General features: G+C 32.9%; 1 pseudogene; it reads left to right on the forward strand.

Moving 5' to 3' along the window:
• The first annotated feature begins 12991 nt into the window (after positions 1 to 12991).
• On the forward strand, positions 12992 to 13487 carry LOC120077729 (annotated as a pseudogene).
• Positions 13488 to 15977: the final 2490 nt, after the last annotated feature.

The raw sequence follows: 15977 nt of genomic DNA on the forward strand, positions 1-15977 counted from the left end.
AGCTCAGGATTAAGGTCAAGTTACCTAGGTCATCGCTTTGAAATAGTTAGTCTTAAACATCAAACATCGTTATAAAGTAAAAGTGACTAGTTTCGTGGCCCGATCTTGTACAAAACTCATTTGCATAAGATGCTCACATCTAATAGTGTTATCAGAATAAGGAACCCAACCTTATTCATATACTATAGATCATTTTTTACTATGTACTCGAACCTGATCCACTTAGATGTCTCCACATAAAGTTCAAGTATTCATGTAATAGTCAAGGGACTTTTAAGTTTATTGGATATCTAATAAGTAATATATTCAGTAACAACTTATTCAGAATAAATTCTATTGTTTACAAACCACGAGTTTTAGGACATAAAACCCAAAAAACACTCACTTGGATTAAAACTCCAGTGGTATCTTGTATATCTCATATATAAGTCTGAGTTTCTAAGTTATATAGAGAAATACAATAAACTAAGGTATCCCATACCCATAGTTTACAATTCAGTATCCCATACCCGATGTTTCTCCCACTTCCCCTAGATTTTTAACTTGGTATTTCTAGTCTTACTAGGTGATTCTCAAACACTTTAGCTGAGAGAATCATTGTAAAGATATTAGTTTACAATAGGCTTCTTATTAAACTATATGGGGATGCATCTTATTCTAAATAATGAATAGGAAGCACACTTTCGTCCCACTACATTAAGGTACTCTCAACTCTTTGAGTAAGATGCATCTAACCCGTCTTAACAACTCTTGTTAACAGTCAGATCTAGAAATCTTTAAACTTACTTGTCACACCCACCCTCAGACCACCTTCTCATCCTGGAAGAAGGATGCGACTGCAGCAGTTATCAACCCTTAAGCTGACACTTACTGCCTAATGATTCTTGCGGAATAACTCTGATACCATACTCTAACTTATACACCGCGGAATGATTAAGTCAAGGAGATAAACTATAACGGATTAAGTAGGCCCATCTTTTATTACGACAGTGAGATAATGTTTATACAACTTAAGAACTTAACAACAAAGTTTACAACGACAACCTTAAAAACCCTCGGGAAGTGTAATTGGGGCACGTGGCAGACCTTGACCTTAGCAGCACCCTAGAACTCCTCATCTTCCGTTACCTGGGGGGGAATTAAGAAAACATTTTGAAGAGTGTGAGCTACTAAGACCAGTGAGTGGTTCTTTTAAGATGAAATTCACTTTGAAAATCATCATTTTTGGGAAATCAATCACATGCCAACACTCGCATTATAACTCATGTGCAGTCAAAGATATAATCATGCAACCAGTAATCTTTATCCCAAAAGCTACACGTAGCATACATATCATATCATCAATCAATACAATCATCTATGGAAACCTTTCTATGACCCAAATTCCCACCAATGAGCACATTGACCATTTTATTTATCCCGCTAGTCATGCTTAGGTACTTGACCATATTTCCCGTCGGTCATCACCGACTATTATTTCCCGTCGACCGAAGCCGACCATATTTTCCCGCCGACCGAAGCCGACAATATTTTTTCCGCCAAGCACCTTTTGTTAAGCATGTTAACTATAACCCGGGCATAATCTCAATTTCTATAGGCACACACAAACAATATCATGGCAATCATCCTATCACCAAAAGCATGTATTTTGTATCTATAGATGCGTACATTCCAATATCAGAGTATAAAGCTAAGTGAATACTCATAATATGCATTTACTATCAACACTGTATAAACACACAATATTCTTTATTTATCAAAGCAACATAACACTCACGATATATCAGAACTATAACGTTATAACACTCACAGTATGTGTTAATGATCAAAGCTATAACACTCACACTGTGTATTAATTATCAAAGCTATAACACTCACACTATGCGTTAATTATCAAAGCTATAACACTCACCTTAATTGCTTAGGAGCCTTTCTAATAGTTCCCTTTTCTATCTCGGGCTCCCTTTTTACCCCTAGAATCCAGATCCAATTTACAGCTTAGATTACTCATAGTTCTAGACCTTATTTTGAGATACTTCCTTCTACAAAACTATTCTAAAATGTCTCAAAAAGTTTACCATAAAATCGTAGCTCATAAATCTTCATGGTTTAGCCGAAATCATCCAAAAATCAAGACTGGCCCAGCTTACTCGATAGCTTGAACCCTCTGAATTTTTCTCATTCTCCAGCCCAATTCCTTAGAGCTTCTTCTCCAAAATCCTCACCATGAAAACTATACTCTCTTATCTTCCAAATGGATTTTGAATTACATCAAATGCTCGAGTAGATTGGGAGATCTTCTCGTCTCAAATTGATGCATTTTCTTCCACCCTCACTGTCCAATGCACTCTACTCTCACCCTCTTTTTACGAATTTTATGATTTGTGATTTGAAAATGAAATCCCAAAGGCTCTATTTATAGGCATCCAAACCTCCTATGGTTTTAACACCACCTACTTGGCTGCATGGCCAAATGTTTAATCCTCCCTTTACCAAAGTAAGCTGACTTCACCTTGGTTCAATGTGTTCTTCCCAAACGCATCCAACACAATTTCTTAGGGTTTAAGAAATTCTCTTAATCGGATACCTAAATTTTAATTGACGTTTTCCCTTACGTCTTCAAGCTTTGTTTGTATTCAATTTAGGGTTTTCAATGCATAATCTATAAGATCGTGGCCAAATTCAACGCATAAATGCCCGGCCGTTCGATGCACAGGCGGTTTCCTTCGATCGCGTGGGCGTGATGTTCGAATGAGGCATTCAGAATGCTCTCACTCTCTCCCACTTTCTCACTGGTCTCGCTCTTTCCACTCTCTCTCACAATCTCGCTTTCTCCAACTTTCTCGCTTAAACTCTCGCTTTCTCCATTCCCGTTCTCTCCAACTTCCTCGCTTAAACTCTCGCTCTCTCTTCTATTCTCTCGCTCAAATCAATCTCGCTCTCTCCCATTCTCTCGCTCTTTCCCATTCTCTCGCTGCCTCCACTCTCGCTGGTGTCGCTCTCTCCACTCTCATTCTTTCCAATCTTGTTAGCTACGTTGAATATGGTTTACCTCCGTGCAACTTCCACATGAATTTTCCCAAATAATTTTCTATATTTTCCTCAGTTCTTCAATCCTTTCTTCACTATTCAGGATTTAAATCTTCAAGGTTTTCTCTTCTTTTTATCCTTTTAGGGACTCTACTCGTACTCCAAGATCAAATATGGTTATCGTAACTATAATACCTAACCATTATAGTTTACATTCACTTTTACTAATTATTGATCCACAGAAGGTGACAATTATTACAGTTATTATGAAAATTGTAAAATTATTAGATTATTTACATAACATAGGATTTCACTTTCTCCTAATTAACCCCTTAATCACTTACTTAAGTAGGAAAATGGAGATCCAGGTTTCACATTACTATACTCTGATCTTAACCGTTTAAATATCTGAATATTTGCAAATGGCTTTTAACAATTTAATTCTTTATGGAAGTTGCTATGAGATAGAACAAACATATTTTCTAAAAAGGAACATTTCATTCAAGATAAAAATATGTACATTATTTTCATTACATGATAACAAAAACAGGTAATATCATCATCAAGCAGCAAATTTTCCTACTGGTCAAGCTGAGTAAGTGCTCTTCAGGAACTATTTTGTCTATTTAGCTTTCTCTGCTTTCTTCTCAGCAAGGTATTTAGGGCAATTTCTCTTATAGTACCCTTCTTCGTTGTAGTGGAAACATTTCCCTTTGTCTACAATGGTTTTCTTGTTTTTCTTTCCAACAGGTTTCTTTTTCACTCTCAGAGATTCTATAATCTCTTTGGCAGTACTCATATCCTCATGTTTCTTCGCCAAAACGTCAGATACACTGGCGAGGATATAAGCACGGGCTTTATGATTCACCCTGATCCATCTATTAAATGATTCTCGAACAGTTCGGGTTGTATTAGAGCTTAGAATAAGAGGACATTCCTCTGTTAAGACAAATGGAAAATCATCTATCACTAGTATGGTGTTTAAATTTTATTTCCATGTCACATAGTTATCCCCGATTAGTTTGTCTGATGCCAACAATTGTATTATTAAACTCGTCATTCTGAAATTATAAACAAATTCTATAATTGAATTGCTTTTAAATCCAATCATGTTTTAGCAAAGTTATAATAATGTACGCATGACCATTATTTATTTGCAACAATACTTTAGTGATTTAGAACAATTGCTACTGAGGGGCAGTCAAGAATTCCTTCACAAAAACAAGACAATTCTTGACCAAATACAATCTCCAGAATAACTCATATTCCGATAGTTATTTATTTATCGTTTTCGGTCAAGGTCTTTATTAACACTTAGTAATTCTTATAAGTGTAGACTCGCCATTTTCAAATCTTACAGAATGGTATGAATACGTCCCTGAAATAGAAGATAATACCCAAGACGAAACTATAAGACCCTATTCATTTTACTGAATCTTGGATTGTTCCGAATCCTATGTTACAACCCTCCGAGAGGATCGCCGCGGTTAACGATAAGCTAGTGCCGCCAAAAAACGACAGCAGGCACAACATAGGAATCTCATGGTTCAAACTAATAGAGGAGACCGTAGGACAATGTTGACACATTTCCTTTACCCACTTACTATGAACAACTTCCCTGATTCACCTTGTTATTGACCCATGCAAACACTTGCCGAATAGAGCAGTCGCAATAAAAGCGACAAGAAGCCGAGCATGGACCTCACACTATGAACTCTTGAGGACGTGAGAGCTAATAACTTTTCATCTCCCACTGAAGTATTCTAAATGTTTGGGTAAATTTATACATAGGTTCTTTTCGGCTAATAAAAACAACATTAAGTCTAAGTGGTTTATCCAAGTGTAACACTTATAAATGGGTTTAAACCTACTATGTCTAGGTGATAAACCATTTTATAACGTCACACCACTCACGTATGCTCATAAAACCGATTACCAACGCTCAATTATTCGGCCATAATCCCCAGGTAGGAGGTGTTCTGTAGATTGTCAACTTAAGTACCCCCAACCTTCGACAGGATTATATACCGGTTGAGTTTGTAACCCTAGTTTTATGAGTTTAACGACTTATTTTAACTATTAAAATGAGTGGTTAACCTAAGTGAGCATGCATTTGTTATTCGTTATGGATTTTAAAGGTCTAACCCAATTTTATAACAGCTTACAAAATTTTAGACATGCTAAACATCAACAACAAACATCAAAGGCATTCAATATCTAATATAACTATTATATTAAATAAAAGAAACCCTAACATGCATACTATATATTATAATACTTTCAATGCATATAACAGGCTTCCTATGGTGGGATTTTAATTCTATATGGCATACTGTATGAACATACAAGATTTATTTAATTATGACATACATTACATACATAAATAATTAAACACTAACAGATATGGTTTTAGTTTTGGCAGAAAACCTAATTATTAAAAAATAGCTTTTGAATCGCTTTCAGACCGCTTGAACCACTAAAAAGCGAATCCAAATAACTTGAACCGGACCCAAACTGTCTAAATCGAACCAGCCAAGTCTGAACCAGACTAGCCAAAAACCATTTGAGGTTGAATCAGACCGAACCTCAAGAGAATCGGTCGAATCGACGGCTCTCACTCCATGCTCAACATCTCACTAAGGCTCATCGTTTAGCATTGATGACCATCGTCATGCCTTTGCCTGAACATTTAGTGTTTGCATGATCGTATAGTACCAACGCATAGCGCCTGACCAAACTACACGATCATGTAGTGTCTTCCTTCTATCACATAGTGTCATCATCTAATGTCGGACAACACTACACGGTCGTTTAGTGTCTAACACTATCATGTAGCTCCATCATCTAACGCCAGACAAATACTACACGATCGCTTAACGCCATTGTCTATTACCTGAAGTTGACCGTTTAGCGCGCGCAAAGGTAAGCGATCGTTTAGTGCTTTCACATAGCACCTCAACGCATTGCTTAGCTGCGACACAGAGGTAAATGGTCGTGTATTGCTATCGCATAGCTCTACAATGCATCGTTTAGCTCCCACTCAAAGCTAAACGATCATGTAGTGCTATCGTATAGCAATACAACGCATCGTTTAGCTCCCGCATATACACGATCGTCTAGCACACAACACTTCAACGCTCAACGCCCGAAGCTACACGATCATCTAGCTTTTCTTCACACCGTCTAATGCCTAAAGCTAAACAATCGTCTAGCACTGAACTTCAACAACAATATGAACAAAGGCTAATAAACTAGAATCTGCAACACGACCTCTTCACTTGTTTCTTCGATTACAACTTAATTTCAATGACTTCAAATAAATTACAGACTCTTGGAAACACATATATGCTCATCAAGCATGAGCCAATTACAACTTTAATGAGAAATCAAAGAGAAATTAAAAGCCAAAACTTTAACAACCATATCAATATAGCAATTTCATATAACTCATATAAAAAACCCACCACACTAAAATTAAACCGAATTGAATGCTCATATGATGCTTTAATACCAATTGTTGGAACGTACCAGCACACAACGAAAGCGAAAAGAATCCATAAGCACTCTAATTCATTAATTTTGGCAGAAATGAAAGCATACTATAGTAGAAATGAATGGGTTTCATGACATACCTTTATAGAACTTCTTCAAGGCTTGTATCCAACTGCAAATCTCTCCGAATCTTGATGTAGACCACCCCAAGATCTTCTCTACTATCCTCTTGGTGCTCTAGATTGAGTTGTGGGACTCAAAATAAGCTTAAATCAAGGAAATTTGGAGACAAGCAACCAATGAAGAACTCTTTCTTCTCACGGATTTTTCAGAAAAAAAGTATCAGTTGTCTTGCCTCAAAGTCACTACAATCTCTTCAATATATTACAGACCATCATGCAATGACTATAGCTGCATGAGATGCAGCTCATGCTTGGAGTAATTGAAAACCAAGATGGTGGGTTTAGTGTGAGCAAGTTGAAGAAGACAATGGAAAAAGTCATTTTTCCATTTTGGTGTTTTTTCCTTCTTTTCCAACTTTTGATAAATTGATTTCACAAATCAATTTCGTTTTATAAAATTGAAAATATTATTAATTTTATAAAATTAATTTCATACATTAATTTTCATAATAAAATTAATAAATAATTATTTAAACAATTTAAATAATTCTAATTAATTTAATTAAATTAATTTTACACAATTTCATCTTCAAATATTGAAATCATATTTAAATACTATTTCTCCAATTTCGTTTAATTCTAATTTGAACATTTCAAATTAACTTATCACGCTACTCTAGTGTTAATCCATTTACAAGCTAGTAGGGGGATTTCGTGGACCTACAGATCATGGGCTGCAACGATATGAGATTAATTGGATAAACACATTAGACCGAATTAACCCCCATTCGTTAACTAATGGATCACTCCACTAAAGCCCATATCTCAACTCCCCTCACTGTAGATATATATTATGTCCACTTGATATAACCATGATTAATAAGTTAACCCTTCACAGGTTGTTCATAAGAACGGTTGGGTCGAATCTCTGTTTTACCCCCAGAATTACTTATTGTTCCTTAAGTCCCACTAATCCTCTAATGAATAATTGATTTGTGATCTAATCAACAAATCAAATCCCTTTTGGGCCAATGAGAGTGTGAGGTCTCTTGTTCAAGACCCAGAATCAGTACTTAAAGGGAACAACCTGTCTACTACCTCTAATCGGGTAGGAGTAAATTTCGGTCTTATCCCCAAAATGGCAAGCTTATTGAGCAGAGATGTTGCACTACTCTCACCGTTTGCAGATCAAAGGATAGTCCCGAAAAAACAAGAGTTCATAGTTAGTTTATGATTAAGGTCAAGTTACCTAGGTCATCGCTTTGAAATAGTTAGTCTTAAATAGTAAACAACGTTATAAAGTAAGAGTGACTAGTTTCATGCTTCGATCTTCTACAAAACTCATTTGCACACGACGCCCTCACTTCTCATGTCATATCATGTATGAATTAGGATCACATCGTTTGTAGAACTTCACAAATCTTTGTAACAACTACAGAGTAGATCGTATCCAATAGTGTTACAAGAATAAGCCACACAACCTTATTCATATACTATAGATTAGTTTTTACTATATATTCGAACATGATCCACTTGTATATCTCCACATAAAGTTCAAGTACTCAAGTAATTGTCCAGCGACTTTTAGGTTTATTAGATTTCTAATAAGCAATATATTCAATAACAACTTATTGAATTTTTAGAATAAGTTCTATTGTTTACAAACCACGAGTTTTAGGACATAAAACCCAAGATTATACTCATATACGAGTAATTGAAACATATGCAACAATAAACCTGAAGTTCATGAATCCAGATATATTTACAATTTGGCATGACCGATTGGGTCATCCAGGATCTATAATGATGAGGAGAATTGTTTAGAATTCAAATGGACGCCCATTGAAGAATTAAAAGATTCTTCAATAATGAATTATCATGTGATGCTTTCTCTCAAGAAAAATTGATAATTAGACTATCACCAGCTAAAGTCGGGACTGAATCACCTGCATTTTTAGAACGAATTCATAGTGATATATGTGGACCCATTAACCCATCAAGTCGACCATTTAGATATTTTGTGGTATTAATAGATGCATCCAACAGATGGTCACACGTGTGCTTATTATTCAATCGTAATCTTGCTTGCTCAAATAATTAAGTTAAGAGCACAATTTCCTAATTATACAATTAAGACCATTCGTCTTGATAATGCTGGTGAATTTACATCCCAAGATTTTGATAATTATTATATGTCAATTGGGATTAGTGTTGAACATCTTGTAGCTCATATTCATATACAAAATAGTTGAGCATAATCATTTATAAAACATTTGCAGTTAATTGCAAGACCATTATTTATGAGAGCTAAGCTTCCTTCATTTGTATGGGGACATGCTATTTTGCATGCAACGTCACTTGTACGCATTAGGCCAGTAGTTTATCATAAATACTCGCCATTACAATTACCTTATGGTTATGAGCCAAATATTTCCCATATGAGAATTTTTAGATGTGCAGTATATGTTCTAATTGCTCCACCACAACACACTAAAATGGGTCCTCAAAGGAGGTCAGGAATATATGTTTGATATGATTCCCCATCAATTATTAATTATCTTGAGCCCTTGACGGGTGATGTATTTACTGCACGATTTGCTGATTGTAATTTTAATGAGATAAATTTTCCATCATTAAAGGGAGGAATTAAGGAGTTGGAAAAAAAATTACATGGAATGCATCGTTATTGTCTCATTTAGATCCCCATACAGATCAATGTGAACTTGAAGTTAAGAAAATAATTCATTTGCAAAATATAGCAAATCAATTACCATATGCATTTATAGTTGCAAAGAAAGTAACTAAGTCACATATACCAGCTGCAAATGTTCCATAAAAAATTGATATCTGAAGACAAGAATTTGTCACTAATGAGTTTAGGAATACGCAAGAAGCGTGGTAGACCAATGGGATCCAAAAATAAAAATCCTCAAAAAGGAAAAATATTTAATAGTGAAAAAGACTTGGTTGTGTATATAAACACCCATAAAGAAATCCACGACATGACTAGTGAGGAAGGTGAAATACCTAAAGATAATAATGAGATGTCAATAAATTATGCCATGACATGAAAAGAATGGAATCAAACTAGTATGATTATTGACAAAATTTTTGCGTATAATATTGCTCTTTATATTATATCTGAAAGTGAGGATCCCGAACCAAAATCTTGAAGAATGTTGACATAGAAAAGATTGGATTTAGTGGAAAGAAGCAATTGAGGCAAAATTAAATTTAATTTCAAAACTTCAGGTTTTTGGACTAGTAGTTCGAGCACCAGAAGGTGTTAAACCTCTAGAATACAAATGGGTATTTGTGAGAAAAATAAATTAAAATAATGAGGTCAAAAAATATAAAGCACGATTAGTTGCACAAGTTTTTCAAAAAGACTTGGTATTGATTTTGAGGAGAAATATTCTTCTGTGGTGGATGAAATTACATTAAGATATTTAATTGGCTTGACTATGTATAAAAGTCTGGATATGCATTTTATGGATGTAGTCATAGAATATTTATATGGATCTCTTGATGATATTTATATGAGAATCCCAAAAGAATTTAAGGTACCTGAAACATATACATCAAATTCTCGGGAATGGTATTCAATAAAGTTACAAAGATCACAATATGGATTGAAACAATCAGGACGGATGTGTACAATCTCCTAAGTGGATATTTATTGAAAGAAGGATATCAAAATAATTCAATATGTCCGTGTGTTTTTATAAAGAAATCACAATCAAGATTTGTTATTATAACTGTATGTGTTGATGACTTGAATATACTTGGAACTCCTGAAGATCTTTCAAATGCAATAGAATATCTTAAAAAAGAATTTGAGATGAAAGATTTCGGAAAAAACAAAATTTTTCCTTGGTTTGCAAATTGAGCATTTAGCAGATGGAATATTATTCATCGGTGAACTTATACAGGAAAAAGTTTTGAAAAGATTTTATATGGACAAAGCACATCCATTAAATATTCCAATTGAAGTTCGTTCATTGGATACAAAGAAAGATATATTTCGACATCGAAAAGATAATGAAGAACTTCTTGATCCTGAAGTATCATATCTTATAGTACAATTGGTGTACTTATGTATCTTGCTAATAATACAAGACCAGATATTGCATTTTCAGTAAATTTATTAGCTAGATATAGTTCTTCACCTACAAAAAGACATTGGAACAAAATTAAGTATATACTCCGTTATCTCCAAGGAAAAATCGATATGGGTTTTTTTTTTTTCAAATAAATCAAATTTGATCTAGTTGGTTATGCATATTCTGAATATTTATCTGATCCACACAAAACTAGATCTCAAACAGGTTATCTGTTCATGGAGGAACTGCTATATCATAGCGATCGGTGAAACAAACGATAACGACCACTCCTCAAATCATGTTGAAATTCTTGCAATTCACATCACTAGTCGAGAATGTGTATGGATAAAGTCAATGACACACATTCGTGAAATGTGTGGCTTGTCTTCTAATAAAAATCTTCCAACAATATTATATGAAGACAAAACAGCTTGCACAGCTCAAATCAAAGGAGGATATATTATAGGAGATAGAATAAAGAATATTTCATTGAAGTTTTTCTATACTCGTGATCATGAAGAAAATTGCAACATCACTGTACAACAAATTAGTTCGAAAGATAACCTGACAGAATTATTTATAAAGGCATTACCAACTGCAATTTTTGAAAAATTGGTGCATAACATTGAAATGTTCAGAGATCTTAAGTGACGTTCTCATGAGGGGGAGTAAATATAATGAGACATATTTCATATATATATATATATGGGCATCTAAGGGGGAGTATTATGAATATTATAATAATAAATAGATGCTCATTGCTTAGTGTCCCAAAGCCATGTGTCATCTTCATGTTATTCACGTGTGTTATAATTATTCATGCTTGGTGTCTATGTAAGTTCATATTCTATTTGTCACTTTGCCTATAAATGTGACATTTGGTAGATATTAAAATCACATATACATTGGTGAGAATTCCACTAATTTTCATATTATCCAATTTTATAATTTTATTTATTTTATTTTTTTAGTTATTTTATTTTATATTATATTTTATATATCTAATATTATTATATAAATATATTATTATATTATATATTCTCTATATCTGTATGATCGTTGTGCTCCTCAAATTCAGAACAAATATATCATAATGGATAGTTTTTTCCCTTAATCCTCTACTTGTCGCGTAATTTTCAAATGATTTTAAGATTTGAAAATCTATTTTGTCGCATTAATTGCTGAATTTTTCTTCAAATGATTGTTCTTGCCATTATCAACATTTAATTTTGAAAATTTTAAATTGAGTACTAAGTTTTCCTTTTCAATTATTTGAACTGTGTGCCTCATATTGTTAAGTATATCATGCATGTATAAACGAAGAAACAAGAGTCATCTATCATATAATGTACTTAAAATTATTAAATATAAACATGATACGAAACAGTATTATACTATTATTAGAATGAGGGTTGTGGTCTACTAAGCATTTAAGAAAAATCACCATAATATATATATATATATATATTTTTTCTTTTATGGATATATGGAAAATAACCATCTCGTTTACTTGCATGTAGGAATTGATTTTCCCCTATAAAGCATAGATACTTCATGTGAGATAATTCGTATCAGATACCGATACTTTTAAATACTTTTCAGATACGTATCTGACGAGCGATTTGATATATCTATTTCTACACTTACTTTTTTTAAAGAAAAAAGACAAACAACTCATCTAATCTTTTTCAATCTAAAACTAGGCAACTTTTTTTTTTATGCAAGAGAAAATGTACCTTTAATGTATCAGTATCCTCGTTTTTTTAGAAATATATATTAAAATAATATATAAAAAATGACGTATCATGCAACGTATCCGTATCTTAGTTTTTTAAAAATTGACGAATCGTCGTATCCAATCATATCCACATCGTATAGTCGTATCTGTGTCTGTACTTCGTAGATTTTTTCTTTTTTTTTGGAGATATAGAAAATACAACCCATGAACATATGAAATTGTTGCAGAGGCAAGGATTTAAAACCTTAATTCAAAGAGTGTTTTTCTATTATTAGTAATATACATATTGAATTAGTTATGAGAAATTATTGAGATTTTTTCATTTTTCATTTTTTTTTTTTTGGTGCTCCAATAGTATTACACATTTGATCTGTTTTTGAAAACAACCCCTAAAATAAAATCATACCCATATCTCTTCTCTATAAAACCCCTTAGGTAAGCCAAACCCCAAACCCCAAATCTCCATATCCCACACAATCAACCTTTCCTCCAAGTAGCTTACAAATATGGCATTTACCAATATTCTCTCTTATCTTTATTTGTTGGGGCTAACCATAACCTTAGCTCCCATTTCCCACATAGTGGCCAAATACTACCCTAAGAACTAGGTTGCCGCCCACAACGCCATTTGTGCGGAGGTTGGCATGGAACCCCTCATTGAAACACCACCTTGGCTACTTACGCTCAAAATTATGCCAACACAAAGATCGTCACCTGTCAAATAGAGCACTCTGGAGGGTCTTATGGCGAAAACCTAGCAGAGGGATACAAAATGATGACAGCAAAGACGGTGATGAGACTCTGGACTGATGAAAAAAAGCATTACACCTACAATTTCAACACGAGTGTGAACCATTCTAGCCATTGCCTCCATTATACACAATTGGTGTAGAGGAACACCAAGTCTATTGGTTGGGCTAAGTGAAGTGCCAAAACAATTGGGTTTTTTTGATCTGCAATTATTATCTCCCAGGAAACTATATTGGTCAATGGCCATATTGAAACGATTATTAAGAGGTTTTTTTTATTAGGTCATTATTTCGGGGAAAAAAAAAACAAAACCAAAGGGAGATTTTTTTTTTTTTTTTTTTGTTATTATACAAATTGTATTTGAATTATATTTTAATTTTAAAATGATCACTTCTGCATGGAATCTTTCTTTGTAGTCTTTGTACATTACACGTGATAATATTAATATCAAAGTGACCATTGCATAGCAGTAACTTATTTGACCATTGAAATCAGAGGTTAAAATTCTCATATCCCACTTTTGACCTAAAGAACCAAATCGAACCAAGCTATTTGGTATCTCATGTAGTTTTGAGTTGGGGTTCAATAAAATGAGAACTTTGTATCGGAAAATTTGATTTATGGATTCACCAATATTAATTTGAATTGATTCGAATAAACACATGCTTATTATTGAATTTTTAAAATATAGTAAAATGTCACTAAAATATAGAAAATGTCACTGTCTATCCGTAATAACTGTGATATTTTGCTATATTTGAAATAATTTTCGATCATTTTACCATTTAAAATTAGTAAATCAGATGTTAATTATTAACACTCATTCAAAATTCACATAAACTAAAACATTAATGAATAAAGTGCTAAATCATTGGTCGACTCAAAAAGCTTGAGCTACTGAGTTATGATATCTTTTACTATAGGGTAATTGCAATCCGTAGGATTTTTAGGGATAATAACCAAGTGTATAACATTAGTGATAGACTTCTATTATTGATAGACTCATACTAGTGATATGGTCTATCATTGATAGACTCCTACCAACAATATGGTCTATCGTTGATAGACTATCTAAATTTTTTTATATTTATAATTTTTTTTTTTACATTACATCATATCTGCTAATAGTTTGGGTCTGATTGCTATATTTGTAACTATCCCTTAATTATATCAATACTTTAACACTCTCCATCACTTGTAGACTTGAGATTTATAGAATGGCTAATAAGTTAAAAGCAATATTAAATGGGAGATGAAAGGACACTACAAGGATTCAAACAGAACCTCTTGTTATGATATAATATTAAATCATTGACTGAATAAAAGGTCTACGCTACTTGGTTATAATAAATTTGATTATATCTTTACTTTGATACTAAAGAGAGTATCAATATTTATTAAAAAATAATTTTAAGTATATAATTATAGTATCGATAGAGTATATCAATATTCATTAAAAATTAATTTCAATTACATTAACGGTCCATCAATAAGTATCAATACAAGTGGGCGTGGATCTAAATCATAAGTGAGTTATGAACTCCTGTCTGTAAATTCTTGTCCTTCGATTTGCATGGGTGAGAATGACTCATGTAACTGATTCAATAAGCCTACCATTTTGGAGACTTAACTGAATATGGAGCTATGAATGCAATTTCACAAAATTGAATCCACTTCTTCTCATATAGGATAATTAGATGGACTTGGTTTATTATTTGATCATAAACATATTGCTCATTAGAGGTAAGATATAATTACAAGGATAAAACGAACATTTGACTCAGGTGTAATTACAAACAACTCATGAAGAATCAACTTACTTTTAATGATTATATACGTGAACAAAACATATCATGCAATGAATAAGAGTGCAACTCTAAGTCTATTGTGGAGTGACCTATAGTTAATGAATGAAATTTGATTAATTAAATAGTTTAATTAATTAATTTTATATCATGGAACTTGTAATTTATAAGTCTATAAGATCCCCTTGTTGACTTAGATGAACAATTAGTGATCAAAATTGTTAAAAGAAAATCTAAAACGTTTATTAATATTTAATATATTTGATATATTAAAAGAGAGAAAGACATATTTATTGTATTTGACATAATAAATATCGAATAAAATTGTTAATGTATTAACAATTAGAAAATAACAAAAGTTACAGTGATATGCAAAATATCTCGCAACTATCTTTCAACTATCTAGAACATATCTAACAACTATCTCGCAAACATTTCTTCACATTAAAATCACACGTTTTGTAGATCCCACTAGATATTAAATGGAAAAGATTTCAAATGAAAAAGGAAAACATAATTTAAAAAACGGAGAGAAAAATAGAATTTAACCTAATTCAACTCAATCATGAATAAAAGTAGAAGACCAAAAAAATCTTTTAACAATAAAAAGTAAATCGTAAAAGAGAAAATTGATAGTGCAATGGAATATGAGCTTGAGAAACTTTGAGAAAAATTAGAGAATAGATGAGAGAGAGTGGAATGGAAGTCATGAAATGAGCTTGAGAAAATTGATAGTTGTCGGGTTTTTTTTTTTTATTTTTGCATTGAAGGGCTAAATAGACTTTTCAGATGCCCATTTGTCCTAAGTAACATTAAATTTAAAACTAAGATCACAAAGCTTTTTAGCCCTCCTAATTTTGTCCTAATTTTATTAATTTCCCAATCAAAAAGGGGAATAAAATGGCTTACATGCTTAAATCGACCAGAGAACATAAGG

Source organism: Benincasa hispida, chromosome 5 (assembly GCF_009727055.1).
Source record: "Benincasa hispida cultivar B227 chromosome 5, ASM972705v1, whole genome shotgun sequence".
Classification (NCBI taxonomy): domain Eukaryota; kingdom Viridiplantae; phylum Streptophyta; class Magnoliopsida; order Cucurbitales; family Cucurbitaceae; genus Benincasa; species Benincasa hispida.